This window comes from Haliotis rubra, unplaced genomic scaffold (assembly GCF_003918875.1).
Source record: "Haliotis rubra isolate DU_JTF1 unplaced genomic scaffold, ASM391887v1 Scf147, whole genome shotgun sequence".
Taxonomy (NCBI): Eukaryota; Metazoa; Mollusca; class Gastropoda; order Lepetellida; family Haliotidae; genus Haliotis; species Haliotis rubra.
In genome coordinates, this window is record NW_025765414.1 from 1,313,102 (window position 1) to 1,329,933 (window position 16,832).

The following is a 16,832-nucleotide window of genomic DNA, read 5'->3' on the forward strand; positions in this document are numbered from 1 at the left end:
TCTAATGTTTTTGTCTTAGAACTGTTGATGGCGCCCATAGTGGACGTTGAACGATCAGCGGTGCACGAGAAAACAATCCATAATTAGTTCTTCTTAATTTACAGGTCAGTCGTCTTCTTCAAATTTTAATTATCGTCTCTAAAAAATAAATTCGCCCCAGCTGATGCATGTTATATCATAGATTTTGAACATTTACACGCAGTGCAGCCCCAATTATATCGTTCTTTAAACATGCTCGTTGCGAGGGCGAACCAGCACCTCACGCAAGATTTACAACAAATGCGTGGCCTGAAGTGTCTCGAGTTGCCTTCAGATGTGTCCTTGATGTCTTGGCAAGCGCCCTCGCGTCTCGATCTCAATCAGATCATCCTCACTTGCCCACAAGCACCTCGCAATAACAACCTATATTTCCTCTCAGGGGACCATTCATTATCTCCTAGCTATTGTGTCAAAGTAAGGCCATATGGTCGGCCCGTATAACCCCGTCAAAACATGACTGCTCCCTGGGAGGCTAACACCGTAAAGGGTTTCGGGAATAGGGGTGGTAGTTTCGCCCCGAGGGAGGGGCTTGGTAGAATGGGTCGGGTTACCCTACACTCTGTTTCGAAACCCGCACCGCTCCCTCTTCAAGTACCTGTCAAAAATGGAAGCGGTCTAATGCATATATGTTGTCGGACGCGAGTTTGGGCTGAAACACTGAACCTTGTTTGTCTTTAACATCACGTTAATTTCCCGGTATTGGTAGCTGTGGAAACATGGAGCTGTTGTGTCTGGAAATTAAGAGTTTGTTTAGAATTTCATCAGCACAAAACATACATATGTCACGATAAAACACGCACAGAGATCAGTGCCGTTGCCAACGTGTCTCCCTGACAACAAAGAAATACACGAACCCAGTATAATAAAAATCGAATATAAAAAAAGAAATATTCTCTTAACTTATTCGAACATAAATAAAATACAAGGGTTCTCTAAAGAAACTCACTCACGAATAAGAATAGTTTTAGCAATATTCCAGCAATATCACGGCGGGGGACACCAGGAATGGGCTTCACACATTGTACCGATGTGGGGAATCGAACCCGGGTCTTCAGCACGACGAGCGAACGCTTTAACCACTAGGCTACCCCACCGCCCCTCAAGAATAGGACCACCTCCGTGGCCTAGTGGTAGACTTGACAGCGTCCCTATTCTGGGATGCATAGTGAACATTGATAGTCAGGTTAAGTACCTAGTGAGTGAGTGAGTGAGTTTAGTTTTACGCCGCACTCAGCAATATTCCAGCTATATGGCGGCGGTCTGTAAATAATCGAGTCTGGACCAGACAACCCAGTGATCAACAGCATGAGCATCGATCTGCGCAATTGGGAACCGATGACATGTGTCAACCAAGTCAGCGAGCCTGACCACCCGATCCCGTTAGTCGCCTCTTACGACAAGCATAGTCGCCTTTTACGACAAGCATGGGTTACTGAAGACCAATTCTAACCCGGGACCTTCACGGGTCGGTTAAGTACCTAGAAAGGAGTTATACTCTCTCATTTATATGACTAGCACGTTATGAGGTGAGTATAATAAGATGACCTCTCTGTGAAACTTTAAACACCTCCCTGTAATCTCAGCAGTTTATCCAATAGTTGATGCAGTTCATAAACAATGGATAAAGAAAGGAAAGGTCTGTGGTTCGAATCCCGGTCGCGTCACACTTTCAGTTTATTTTCAAATGTGTGCGCCAAGAGCCAAATGACAAATCTTGAAATATAAATATTTGAAAAAAATATCATAGCGCAAATGCGATGTATTTTTTTAGAGATAAAAATACCAGTCGAACCCCACCCAGCTCCCACCCGTTGTGATCCCGACCCTGGAGATGTACATATGCTGAAACGTCATATTCATGGACAGCTGAAGTTGTAACATTTTCGTTCTTTCATAATATGAAAAATACAACAGCCTTGATATTCTAGGAGTCTAATTTCTACAAACAAGGTTTTCTGTAATAAAAATCCTCCAAATAGCGTTGTGTGTATATATTGCATTTAGGACCAATAAGGAGAACATGGCATTCATCCTCCAGATTGTTTGTACAAAAAGGACAAACGCTTTTAAATACATTGGCATTTTCTATCATCAGAGTGTGAGAACCCACGCAAAATCGAGTTAACGATACTTATAGTTTTTTAATATCAAATCTCAATCAAAAGTCTATCAAATTCTAAAGTGCCTAATTCACATTTAAAGTATCCAAACCCATAAACGTTACTGATCTCTCAGCAGTGATGGGGCGGTGGGGTAGCCAAGTGGTTAAAGCGTTCGCTCGTCACGCCAAGGGCCAAGGTTCGACTCCCCACGTCGGTACATTGTGTGAAGCCCATTTCTGGTGTCCCCCGAGGTAATATTGCTGGAGGGCGGTGGGGTAGCCTGGTGGTTAAAGCGCTGGCTCGTCACGCCGAAGACCCGGGTTCGAATCCCCACATGGGTACAATGTGTGAAGCCCATTTCTGGTGTCCCCCCGCCGTGATGTTGCTGGAATATTGCTAAAAGCGGCGTAAAACCATACTCAGTCAGTTAGTAATATTGCTGGAATAATGCTAAAAGCGGCTTAAAAGCCAACTCACTCACTCACACAACAATGTAACCCAAGACTTGTGACCTGAATGATCATCTGCTAGCTTTAGTAAGGCACCACACACAAAGCTCATAAACATTATTACTACAGTCAATAAATTTTAACCAATGTTTCATAATACGTATTAACCTGAGGGTACAAAATGATTGGGTTTCCATGTCCAGAAACATTAAAATCCCTAGGTGTTGACTTTTTAAACGTTAGCACTTGTTTATTAACTTAAGGTGTATCCGCTCCGGGCGGTTGGGTAGTCTGGTGGTTAAAGCGTTTGCTCGTCACGCTGAAAACCCGGGCTCGATTCCCCACATGGGTACAATGTGTGAAGCCAATTTCTGGTGTCCCCCGCCGTGATATTGCTGGAATATTGCTAAAAGCGGCGTAAAACCATACTTACTCACTGTATACGCTCCATTGGTATTGCTTCCATGAAGTCCCGAACTTCACAACCAAAATACTAATTTAAAACGCGAAGATCAGGGTTAGAATTGGTCTTCAGCAACCTATGCCTGTGTAGATCGATGCTAAGGATGTTGATCACTGCATGGATTGTGTGGTCCAGATTTGAATGGAGGGATTCACTTTAAGGCTCGAGTGTGGAGAACATAATATTTGTTCCGAGAGAATTTTATAAGCCTGCGAGGAATCGCCATGACCCATGACCAACGAACACTTTCACCTAGAGGGTTGCATGCAGACACTAGTGTGGCTAGTTTCCCTGTACATATTGCCGAAGAGGTTTTTTGACTGACTGTTTCCTCTTGTTATAAGTGTTAAAATTGAGGAAATTTTTCTTTTTTTAAATATATCGAATAACATGTGCAAGATTATAAGGAGAGGATAAGTTTCAATTAATGTGTTGTTAGAAATTAAAAAACGTAAAGTGTAACGTAAAATCTGACATTTTTACAAGGTTACCGAGAGTTTTCCTGACTAAACGCCATGTTTTGAGAGAAGCGGCAAAGAGCTTCCTGGGTGCTTTGTCCCCTTGAGCCGCGCAGTTAATCAGGGCCGGTAACTCTGTAAGATGCGGGTCGCTAATTCACAGGCTATTGAAGGGACAAGCTAATGAATATGTTCGCCAGTGTCGCTTTAGGAGTCTCTCGTGGATAGCACATAATAGGGGCCTTTTACGAACTCAAATGAGATAATTTCGACTACTTTTACACATGAAAAAATTAGTTAATTTTCCAACATTTGTGAGACATTGTCACTCGATTAAAACTTGCGTTCTGTCACGGGTGGCGCGAATGTGCGCGCGCAACTCAGCACGCGGAGTAGATACGGGAGGATTTAGGGGAAAATTCATTGAATAAATGTTGTGAAAGATTTTGTCGTTGGTTTTATTCAGTCTGCATGAGCAATTATTTTTTATAGGGTTTCATAAAATAAATTTGACGAAAGAGCGATGGTAAGTTTGAATGAAAAATAATGGATTCATTTGAGATAACAACACGTAATATAGAGGAAGGACGTTTGGTTTTTTAAAAAAGGAGTTTCTCGTTTGTATGCGGAAAAAATACATTTGAAACCAGTACCATACATTTATGTGTGCATATGCTCTGATATCCAATATCACTGGTCGCCCGTGTTCCCAACACACTCATGCATACATCATGCATACACCATGCATACATCGGCCAGATTTGGTTGCTGGTGTGTTTCCGTTCGTCCTTTGTGCCCAACACTTTTGATTATTTTTATTTTTTTAAATTTAGTAAGTTTTTGTTTTTGTTTTGTCTTTTATGTAAATTGACATCAATCTGAATATTAGATCCATATTTTTTTTCCCAAGTTTCAAAATATCACCAGTCTCTAACATACGTTTGAATTGGCCAACTTTTCTTTGAGTTTCACACCACGCCTCTGTACATCACAATATCAGTATAGCAGTGTAACGAATAATACTGAGGCTAAGTTTACTTAAACTGTCTCTGATGAATTCTCATATTGTAATTTAACTTTGAAAGATTCTTTGATTTTGTACGGTTGAATAGTTGACGTGTAAGTTGTCCTTACTCTATTGTTAGCGTTGTTTTGTTAACTGGGATCTTTTTGTTTTGCTTAAATAGTATCATTTTATTTTTTAATTGTTTTTGTTTCTTCTTCTTCTTCTTTTTTAAATCATATTTCTTTTGGTTTAATAAAGAGCAGGCTTAGGGGCAGCAACTGTGGCGGTGTCGGATGGAACGATAAGATTATCGATGTCGACACTTTGCCTGAGACTAAATTCACGTGATTTGTGTCACATGCCTGTTCCACAAAGATAACTCAGTGCTGGGAGACCTACGAAGCCTGGTCGAAGCACGAAGATCGGTTCGTGGCATATCTTCACAAGGGCTGTTCACAAAGAGATCTTAGCCTTACGTGAATATACGAACCCTGGACGAAGCACGAAGATCGGTTCGTGGCATATCTCCACAAGGGCTGTTCACACAGAGATCTTAGCCTTACGTGAATATACGAACCCTGGTCGAAGCACGAAGATCGGTTCGTGGCATATCTCCACAAGGGCTGTTCACAAAGAGGTCTTAGCCTTACGTGAATACGAACCCTGGTACGAACCCTGGTCGAAGCACGAAGATCGGTTCGTGGCATATCTTCACAAGGGCTGTTCACAAAGAGATCTTAGCCTTACGTGAATATACGAACCCTGGACGAAGCACGAAGATCGGTTCGTGGCATATCTCCACAAGGGCTGTTCACAAAGAGATCTTAGCCTTACGTGAATATACGAACCCTGGACGAAGCACGAAGATCGGTTCGTGGCATATCTCCACAAGGGCTGTTCACAAAGAGATCTTAGCCTTACGTGAATATACGAACCCTGGTCGAAGCACGAAGATCGGTTCGTGGCATATCTCCACAAGGGCTGTTCACAAAGAGATCTTAGCCTTACGTGAATATACGAAGCCTGGTCGAAGTACGAAGATCGGTTCGTGGCATATCTCCACAAGGGCTGTTCACAAAGAGATCTAAGCCTTACGTGAATATACGAACCCTGGTCGAAGCACGAAGATCGGTTTGCGATGTCCCATAGACCCCTTCAACAAACAAATCAGAGCAAAACATTCACCAGACAGGGTACAATAACCAACATAATTACCTCTTATTGCTGGCAAATACGACAAATAATCGCAAACAGGGAGATCGGTTTTCTTTCACTGACCCATGAATCCCCAGTAAGGTGGTCTGGCTTTCGTGACTGGTGGTATACAGCTCGTATTTTAATGGTATTGCATGTAATACTGATCTTTGTGTTGAGTAAAGTCTTTTATCATTTGAAATGGTTAGTTTTTAGATTCAAATTGTGATAACTTGCTAATGTTTTACTGTCCTTTGCGAAGATATTTCATATAGTTAAACCAAATGATTGTCGTTACTATATGGCCAAAAAATTGCCGATGTAACGTATATAGTTTTAACTCTCACTCACTCACTCACTGACCCATGACATACAGATCTTAGCTGCGGAAAATACGACAAATAGTCGTAGCAGAAAAATCGGTTTGTTCCACACATGTTCACTTCCACAAAGAGACATGTGGCATGCGGCATGTAGCGTTAAGATCGACACAGACCCAAGCACGAAGAGACTGCTGTAACTCCCTAGTGTTGAGCCTTGCGATGGACGTAGAGTAGTCTGTCTCACAGCCCCTGAACCACATTATTTTCCCTACAGCCTAGCCTTCCCTGCAGTGCTAAAGCCCTAAATGAAGCAAGTCTAGATTTCCTCAGGTTCAGGCCTGAATCTCTGGTCTCCCTGGGGCTCCTTTTCAATTTATAATAGGTTTGTTTGTTACTATCGCAATTATATCTATTCAGAGACTAAGCATTAGTCTAGATGTAGCGTTAAGATCACTTAAGGAAATGGCCTCACTAGTGCTGGTTGAGCTTGTCTTGCATCAGACCCCGACATGAAGGGAGAGTGAGTGAGTTGAGCTTTACGCCACACTCAGCAATATTCCAGCTGTAAATAATCGAGTCTGGACCAGACAATCCAGTGATCAACAGCATGCACATCGATCTACGCAATTGGGAACCGATGACATTTGTCAACCAAGTCAGCGAGCCTGAACACCCGATCTCGTTAGTCGCCTCTTACGACAACCATGGATTACTGAAGATCAATTCTAACCCGGATCTTCACGGGTCACATGTAGGGAGACATTCACCAGATTTATTACTTGTCTCTCACACAGTTTGGGTGAGCATACATTGGATATCGCTCGTTATATACCAAAAGCAGAGAGAATGTTGTTTTATGACAGAAGCCTTCAGCTATGTGTCTGTAAATCAGTCAAATCAGTGTGAGTGAGAGAGAGAGAGAGAGAGAGAGAGAGAGAGAGAGAGAGAGTATGGTTTTACGCCGCTTTTAGCATTGTTCCAGCAATATCAAGGCAGAAATGGGCTTCACATATTGTACCCATGTGGGGAATCAAACCAAGGACATCGTCGTGACGAGCGAACGCTTTAAGCACTAGGCTAACCCACCGCCCCCACAATTCATCATGCGTTTAACAATTCATCATGCGTTTAACAATTCATCATGCGTTTAACAATTCATCATCCGTTTAACAATTCATCATGCGTTTAACAATTCATCATCCGTTTAACAATTCATCATGCGTTTAACAATTCATCATGCTGTCATATGTACAAGTGTAAATATGATGAATTCAACAATTCACAATGAGTTCAACAATTCATCATATGAACAAATCTAAATGAATGGTGGAAATCAGGTGTGCTACAGAGTCAAGTGGGTTGTGGCTAGGACTGTGCATTGGCAACTATATTGTATTGCAATATATTGCGATTCAGGTACCCGTATTGCGATACGTATTGCGATATATTGGGGACTTGTGTGTTTGACAGTGAGTCACACTAATTGTGAATGCCAATCCTATTTTCTACATTATAAGTCCCTAAACATATGTGTTATGAATATCGCTCTGATAACAGCAACCTCAAAATTAGGTTGCATAGTCAGGGATTCTATTTTCTTTTTTATACAATTTATAGTATTACAATATGCAGTTTTGTCATTTAGTAACGAAGGGAAACATTTGTTGTGAATGAAAGTCCGTGTAAATTTTTATTTAAACCATAAAGATCATCACAAAAACTTCATGGTTCTATACCCAATATACCGGTTTTCGGAAAAATATTGCAATACATATCGTTTGAAAAGAGTAATGCGATATAACGGTATACCTAGACTAACAACTAGTCTCTGAAATGAACATATTTTACTGAAAAAAGTTCATAGTAAAAAAAATATAATATAATGAAAATGAGGCCTGAGACTTGAAGCTGAGGAAATCTAGACTTGCCACATTTTCTAGACTTGCGTGGGCTTGCTTGGATATATTTGCTTCAGGGTCTGTATGACAGACTACGGTATACCGTGCAGTCTTAGTTGTGGCGGGAGTAAAACACGAGAAGCGTTCGTAAAATATACTTTGTTTCTGCCCAACCACAATGTTGTCACTCCGACATAAGCCAATGACCTCCATTCTTCTCCTATGTTTACGAAAGAGGGATATCACTGTTATTCAACGCAGCAAACTGTTACAAGGCGATCGATGATCACCATATGTTTGGTGAGACGTGAACAGATATCAGATTTCTATCAATATTACCGAATCAACATGGTAACATATCGATTGTGAACGCTGTGTCTGGGACATAAACCGTTATGTTGTTTGGTCAATAACAGTCTGTGCTGAAAAACATGTGTTGTTATTACTTGTACGTCGGCACATAATCATTCGTTATCAATAATCCAATAATAACAGCAACAGTAATAGCAGACATCCAACGCTCTTTGTAAAATGGCCATTGAATTATGTGTGGTTGTTGATTTTGGTTCATGCCAGTGTGCGAAATAGCCATTGGTCCGCTTTCCCGTGGCTAGTAAAAATTCAGTCGGGACAGTAAATCTCGACAGTCACTGGCCCGACAGGCTAGTAAATTTCCACTGGGACATTTTGTAAATATATCACTCTCTCCGAAAGTTATAATAAACTTTTAAATCCTGCAAGATTATGGTCTGACAGATGTTCATCATATATTATAAGCAGATTAATGATGAAACCCGTGTCATGCCGACAATATCTTATTCTCATCTATTTTTACTCAGTTTCTACATTCAAATTTCGGGCATAGCTAGCCTGACTGGATAACAAAATTTGGAAACCATTTCGCATACTGGTCCATGCCTTCACAAACCTATGGTTGTAAAGGGAGACTAACGGGACAGGCTTGCTGACTTGGTTGATGCATGTCATCATCCCAACTGCGTAGATCGGTGCTCTTATTGTCAATCACTGGGTTGTCTGGTCCAGACTCAATATTTACAGATCGCCGTCATATAGCTGGAATAGTGCTAATTGTGGCGTTAAACAACAAACGACAAACACTGTTGGCATTGACATTGATGTCCACGGACGATGGGGTGGCCAAATCAGGGTTTGCAATACTTTAATTTGCCAGTTGGCCACCAGGGCCTGCTGCCGCCTGCAGGCTTTAATATCTACAGGCCCTGAATGAAATCTGCAGGCCAGTTGTGTTAAAGTCAAACCAATAAAAACAAAATAGACTACACTGTACAGAGTTTCACACTGTTTGTACAAAATGAATTAGCGAAGCCTATGGCGCAGAGAGACGTTTTATTTGTTAAAGACTGGTGTTGACATTCCTATATGCGCAAAGCGTTGGAATACCAGGGAGTGAAACTGTAAGTTCTCGTAATTATAACATGGTGGATCATGGATGATTCCGGAACGTTAATAAAGAAAAAAAAAAAGGAAAGATTCCAGTTGAAAAAAAGACATAATTTACTAAAGACCACAAGGGCCTGGTATTTGAAACTGCAGGCCCGATACAATAACAACCGGCGCTGGGCCTCCGGGCCGGCGATTATTTCGAACGCTGGGCCAAATGGTTAAAGCGTTCACTCGTCACGCCAAAGACCAGGGTTCGATTCATCACAAGGATACAATGTGCGACGCCGTAGTGTGTTTCGAACCCCCCTTTCCGTAACCTCCAAGAAGATTCGGCTTGTCCCGGAATAACATGAATTGGTCACGAATGGGATATAGGGATACATGTGATTGTGTTGAATTTCAACATCCCTGCTGTTGAAGTATTTAATTCCAACCACCGCCACACCGGCAATCGAGAGACGTAAGAGTTTATATGCAATAAAACATTGCGCTGGGATACAGGTGACATATCTTAATAATCTCATCATCCCTGTTGCTATCGTGATTCAGACGAAGAAAATAAGCAAAATGATAATTGTTAATCATTTACGAAGCGGTTACTAATATAGACATTGTAGCACCATTATGAACCATGTAGCGACAAATTGCATACACTTTTAGTGATATTCAATACAATTGATTAGTATTGATTACTGCTATGATAACAACGACGTATTAAAGAGTATGAGATGCTTTATACACCAGCTACTGAATACAGGTTTGTGCGTGCGTATGTTTTTCTCTAAATAGATAGATCACCTCACTTAATACATACAGACAGATAGATAGATTTAAGCCTCAACTCACTTAATATATACAGACAGATAGATAGATTTAAGCCTCACCTCACTTAATATATACAGATGGATAGATAGACAGATAGATAGATAGATAGGTAGATAGGTAGGTAGGTAGGTAGGTAGGTAGGTAGGTAGGTAGATAGATAGATAGATAGATAGATAGATAGATATAAGCCTTACCTCACTTAATATGTACATAAAATACAAAGCATATAATTATGATACATAAAAGACGTGTGCCACCCATTCATGGCTATAGCCACATGGCTATGGATAGATGGATGGATGGATAGATAGATAGATAGATAGATAGATTTAAGCCTCACCTCACTTAATATATACAGATGGATGGATGGATAGATAGATAGATAGAAAATAGATAGATAGATAGATTTAAGCCTTACCTCACTTAATATATACAGATGGATGGATGGATAGATAGATAGATAGATAGGTAGGTAGATAGGTAGATAGGTAGGTAGGTAGGTAGGTAGGTAGGTAGATAGATAGATAGGTAGATATAAGCCTTACCTCACTTAATATGTACATAAAATACAAAGCATATAATTATGATACATAAAAGACGTGTGCCACCCATTCATGGCTATAGCCACATGGCTATGGATAGATGGATGGATGGATAGATAGATAGATAGATAGATTTAAGCCTCACCTCACTTAATATATACAGATGGATGGATGGATAGATAGATAGATAGAAAATAGATAGATAGATAGATAGATTTAAGCCTTACCTCACTTAATATATACAGATGGATGGATGGATAGATAGATAGAAAATAGATAAATAGATAGATAGATTTAAGCCTCACCTCACTTAATATATACTGATGGATGGATGGATGGATAGATTTAAGCCTTACCTCACTTAATATGTACATAAATACAAAGCATACAATTATAATACATAAAAGACGTGAGCCACCCATTCATCGCCATGAGCGACTATAAAAACATTATAGGGGGGGAGGGAGAGGGAGGGGGGAGGTGTCCTGCTTCAGGTTACCGTTCTACGTTCGTTTCCGGGTATTTCAAGTATTTTGACTTGTATAAACGGAATAATATTTCATCAGCCATGCGCAGTAGGTGTTGGTTGATAGTATCGATCTGACACCGTCTGCACGTGTAGACGACGGGTCGTGAAAACCTCTGTTCAATGAGCATGTCGGTTAAACCGGTTCTCCTTGTCCACTGACAGACGCTACGTACATACACTATGTGGGACACAAATATAATATGTCGGAATCTGTATCGGATAACACGGAGTTTCTAAACGTTGGTTTATTGTACAATGGCAGTGGTTGAAGCGTTAGTAAAATGCCTCTGTGTTCCCGGCTTTAATTTATACGTGCACGAGTTGTCTCCCTTAGATTTGCGTTACTTCAGTTTGGCTAACATAAATTACATTTCACTCAAAAGATCCGCATCCTATTCCGTTTCAGGGATAAAGGTTATATTGTAGGTCAATTTACTTATTTATTGCTGAATTTTATTTATTTGAAGGTAAACAAAGCATGAGTCCAATAACGAAAGGTTGGAAACACAAAAAATCAGTCGATAACACGAGACGAGAAAGCGATAACACGAGACGAGAAAGATAACGCGAGACGAGAAAGCGATAGTACGAGATAAAGCGATGGCCCTAATCAGCCACCTTGCAATGTCAATGAGGATCAAACACAGCTTCATTATTTTGTAATACTGTTTCAATTCTGCAATGTATCGACATGCAATAGGGCTGTTTGTTGTGTACTACTGCTTTGAAAGTTGTTAATTTACTCGGATATTCTTCAGAACGCCTATAGGGACTAAAGAGACTGTCCCGTAACTGCACCAAAAACAACAAAACAATGAACATTCACTCCTGATCACTTCCAAAAACTGTAACATACACCGAAAGAAACATGAGTACTACAGTCCTTGAGCAGTAGGGGTGGGTATTGCAGAGAATTTTCATATTGCGATATATTGCGATGCGGAAGCATATATTTCGATATGTATTGCAATATATTGCAAGAATTATTTTTTTAACAAAAACTATTTATAATCGAGTTAATGCTTGATTATAAAGCAAAAACACAACAATTAACCTTTAATAAAAACTTTTAATCATGACAAAATAAAAATGTAAGTAACATTTGGCACTAATGAAACAGGGAAAAGAACAATTAAAAAAACGAATATATCCGAAGATTTCCGAGTGTTACGAAGTTTTCCGAATGCATGTTAAAATACCGGTTTTCGATCAGCGTATCGCAATACGTATCGTTTTCATCTCCGAACCGGTAAATACCGGTAAACCGGTTATATTGCGCAGCCCTATTGAGCAGTATAACTTAATGACGAAATTAGATAAATGACAAAATCATAAGTTCATAAAATCATAGTGGTCATGGATCCGCAGTCAACATTCATTGTCACCATGAAGTATGATACATATCTACTAAACACACTACTTCCATTGAAAGGCGGTGGGGTAGCCTAGTGGTTAAAGCGTTTGCTCGTCACGCCGAAGACCCGGGTTCGATTCCCCACATGGTACAATGTCTGAAGTCCATTTCTGGTGTCCCCCGCCGTGATATTGCTGGAATATTGCTAAAAGCGGCGTAAATCTAAACTCACTAACTCAATCACTCGCTCCATTGAAGGCTTCCGTATAACAAATGTCAGTTCTGTAATGGAAACACATCACATTGCACGTGACTATTTATCACGGTTGGGTTTCTGTAAAATTGTGTGCAGTAGTCCGTTTGAGACAAAATGGTACAGTGAATTACAATCTAACACAAAACAAATAGACATAAAAGAATCAAACCAACGCGGAGTGCAATAAAAACAACAGACCAACTCTAGATAAAAGTGCATAATTTATGTCACAAATATAAAAGTTGTTTAAGAAACTGTCATCATTTAAGTTTGTGCGTTTGCCCAGTTTGTTACAGGGGGCGCAGTGCAATTAAAAATGAATTTGTTTCGTTGGGTATTTTGCAGAAACACCCAAATGTGCTAGAAACCTGCCATTAGGTAAGGGGAGAGACTCATTGTACTACACGCAGGGTGTCCAGGGGCGGATACAGCTTTTTGAGAAAGGGGGGTGCACACTATTGAGAAAAGGGAGGGTGCACACTTCATTTTCATCCGAGTTTCAATGGTCATTTAATAAACTTTCAGTACAAGTGTGTGTGTGTGTGTGTGTGTGTGTGTGTGTGTGTGTGTGTGGGTGTGTGGGGCACCCTGCACCAACACACACACACACCCCACCCCTCTGAATCCGCCTATGGTGTCGGGCTCTTACCTGGCCCCGGGGTCATGAAAGTGACTTAAGTCTAAAAATTGCTTAAGTCTGTCATTTTGATCATTTAAGTGACCGGACATGATTACACAATTCTAAAATTGCCATGGTAACTATCTCAGTCTTAGTCTTAGCTAAGATTTCACTGAGAGAGTTTCATGATTCCAGTCTTATCTACAATCTTAGCTAAGCAAAGTTTTTTGGACTTACGACTTTTTTTGTGCCAAGCATATTTTAGACTTAAGATGTTTTCATGATCCCGGGGCCTGGTTGTTCTCTAGTTTTCAAAGCAAAATCCAGGGACAATAGAGACTACCATACGGAAATGAATGATGAGGTATTCTTAGAATGGGTAAAGCACCAGTTGGTTCCAGCCCTGCCTACACAGTGCTTAGTGGTAATGGACAACGCTATCACAGTGTTCAGGAACCGGTCACTAAAGCTCCTACATCGAACGCCAGAAAGGGGGACATGATATCATGGCTGGAAAAAAACAAAATACCATTTCCTGACAAATCGACGAAACCAATTTTATACGAGATCATCAAATCTAACAAAACAGCTCCTGTATATAAAGTTGACCAGTTTCTTAGAGCCGAAGGTCATGAGATTTTGCGATTGCCGCCATACCACTGAGGTGAGGTGCTATGGGGTTTAACGTCGTGCTTGAGAATATTTCGCTCATATGACGACGTGCATGCGTGTGTATGTGTATGTGCGGCTGCCTGTACTAGCCCAGACTGAAGCTGGTTTTATAGTGCTAGCCCACTGAGATACCATGCCGCAGTGAAGCATGAATACCCCACTCACTCAGACACATTATACTGACTCCGAGCCGACCAGTCCTTGTTGTACCCATTAATGCCGAGCGCCAGGCAGGGACCAACAAGTACCATATGTTAACATCTTTTGATATGACGCGGTCGGGGATCGAACCCGCGACCTTCCGCTGTCCGGGTGGCCGCTTTAACCACTACACCACGGAGGCGGTCGAATCCCATTGAGGTTTTCTGGGGTATTTGAAGTCAGATGTTGGTAGGCAAAACACAACCTTCAAACTAAGTGACGTCCAAAAGTTAGTCGTTCAGTCCATGCAAAATGTTTCACAAGAGACTTGGCAACAGGCATTATTTGAATTTCGCTTTGGTTTACGGGGGTGGGGGGTTGAAGGGAAGAGAGAGTGGTCGGTAGGGTAGTCTAGTGGTTAAAGCGTTGGCTCGTCACGCCGAAGTTCCGGGTTCGAATCCCCACATGGGTACAATGAGTGAAGCCCATTTCTAGTTATCAGCAAGCGTGTGTACTGTGAGACGAACTTAAGAATAATGCCGACCTGTCATTTGAACCCGTGAATCTGAATAGCGGTGCAGTCCATTTTACCATTAAAGGGCCGAGGGTAGGTAAAGCGATAAACTGCTGTGAAGCGTGTCAGTCTACTCTCGCTCTTCTGGAACGGGTTCTATTTGCTAATTTGCGGTTGACGATTTCCATACACAACCCAATACAACACTCGATTTTTTTGTGTTTAACGATAAACAAAATACCAAAAGGTTAATATCTGTCCTAGCCTAGGTTCTGTGTGTGTGAATATGTTATGGATAATACGTTTGTGCTGTCGTCGAGGGGAATGAAATAACGTGATGTAAATTCAACACGGGGTACTAATTAATAATAACTTAGTAATTTTATTGCTCAGTGGTAGTTAATCTGCTATTTGCTACATGTCAGTCTCTTGAATCTGCTACTCGTCATCAATATCACTGATATCACTGTCAAGTTCGATGACAAGCTTTTCGATTTCATCCTCTAGGGCAATTTCTCGATGCCAGTAAAGATCCTCAATTTCCATCACATGTCTGCAACAGTCTGACCATTCCTTCTGGCCAATAGATGACAATCGTTCTTCGCAAGCCCTCTGTACAGAAGCCATTTTGAAATCTAAATTCTGGGACCCAACCCAATTTTTCAAATTCGCCCAAATTATTTCTATGGCATTGAAATCGGCGTGATAAGGAGGTAATCGGAGAACAGTATGCCCATGGGTTTTCAGAATTACATCGACATGATATACGGGGCCGCGCGGACCTGATTTCACAAGTGCAAGCAATTCAGCCTTCAACATTGAATGTGTAAAAGGTATATCATGCCTTTGTAGCCACGATTTGATTTCATCTTTCCGATTGGCAGTTGTTGGAGTTTTGTCCATTTGTTTGCTCTGGTAAGGGGCATTGTCCATTATAACTACTGAGTTTTGGGGCAGATTAGGAATAAGTTTTTCTTGCAACCACTTAGAGAAATTGATGAAATTCATTTCGTCATGGTAATCGCCGCTATTTTGTTTGGCTTTAAATATCAAAGAAGCATTAGGAATGAACCCCTCACATGTACCAGCATGGACTATAATTAATCTTGGACCTGTCCCCGATGGTACCCGAACACCGCCGACTGCTCCCTCCTCATCAGTTTGCCAACATATTGATACCGTGTGATGGGCGTGTACCCATGTTTCGTCGATGTACACGATTGGACGGTAATCTTAACGGTACTGGCGAATCATTCTGAGATATCTCAAACGCCATGCAATAATGTCTTTTCGCTCCATTAGGACCTGTCTGTCTGAACGAGTTTTCCGCCATTTGAAACCAATTTTTCTTAAACATTTACGCATTGTTTCTTTACTCCCTGTATATCCCAAATCATCAGTAGCCATTTTCATAATGCTTGTCAGTGTTGGCATTGTCTTGGTTACTGTGTAGCAGTGTTGAAAGTACTGGCGAATTGCGCATTTATCAAAATCATCAAATTCAATGTTCCCTTCGGTACGAGTACGCACATTCCCTGGGCTTGTGAACTTACTGGTACCCATCGCGGGAACGCATTACCTTCGTCATTTATTTAGCATCGCTGGCTTTTTTGAGTGCACTGTGTGTGCTGTCGGAAATAGTACACATGTACTGAATGACATTGTAGGCAACCTCACGTGTTTGTGAATGAATTACTTGACCCCGTTTACCCAATTTAGAGTGCGACATGATAAGCTTCAAATACCTGCAGAGTTTAATACTCTTTTAACAGACCACTTTACAAGATACTAGTATACAAATACTCGAGCAGAAACACGACGCTTCCGAATCATTGCGTAGAAAGTGATTACTGCAAGGATCACAAAAATCACGTGCGCGAAGTTTTCACACCTGTTCCCCCTTCGAGTGGGTAGTGGATCAGTTCACGGCACGCTCCCCCCTCTCCTTTCACAAAGGCGTCTTTCGCGCACATCTAATGTTGGTTGGACAGTAGTGGCATTTCAATTTCACACAAGCAACTCA

At 41.1% G+C, this 16,832-nt stretch overlaps 2 long non-coding RNA genes across 2 annotated transcripts in view; one reads left to right on the forward strand and one right to left on the reverse strand.

Annotated features, from left to right (window-relative positions):
- On the forward strand, nt 1–7,731 carry LOC124269756. The gene is made up of 3 exons (XR_006896600.1): nt 1–12; nt 6,460–6,464; nt 7,652–7,731. It is a non-coding gene; the product is annotated as an uncharacterized LOC124269756 (long non-coding RNA).
- The window catches only part of LOC124269757, a 24,417-nt gene continuing 13,637 nt past the window's right edge, over nt 6,053–16,832 (reverse strand). The window contains exons 2-3 of the long non-coding RNA XR_006896601.1: nt 11,030–11,044; nt 6,053–6,069 (exon numbers count right to left, since the gene is read on the reverse strand). This is a non-coding gene — a long non-coding RNA (uncharacterized LOC124269757). The remainder of the gene's footprint in view (nt 6,070–11,029; nt 11,045–16,832) is intronic.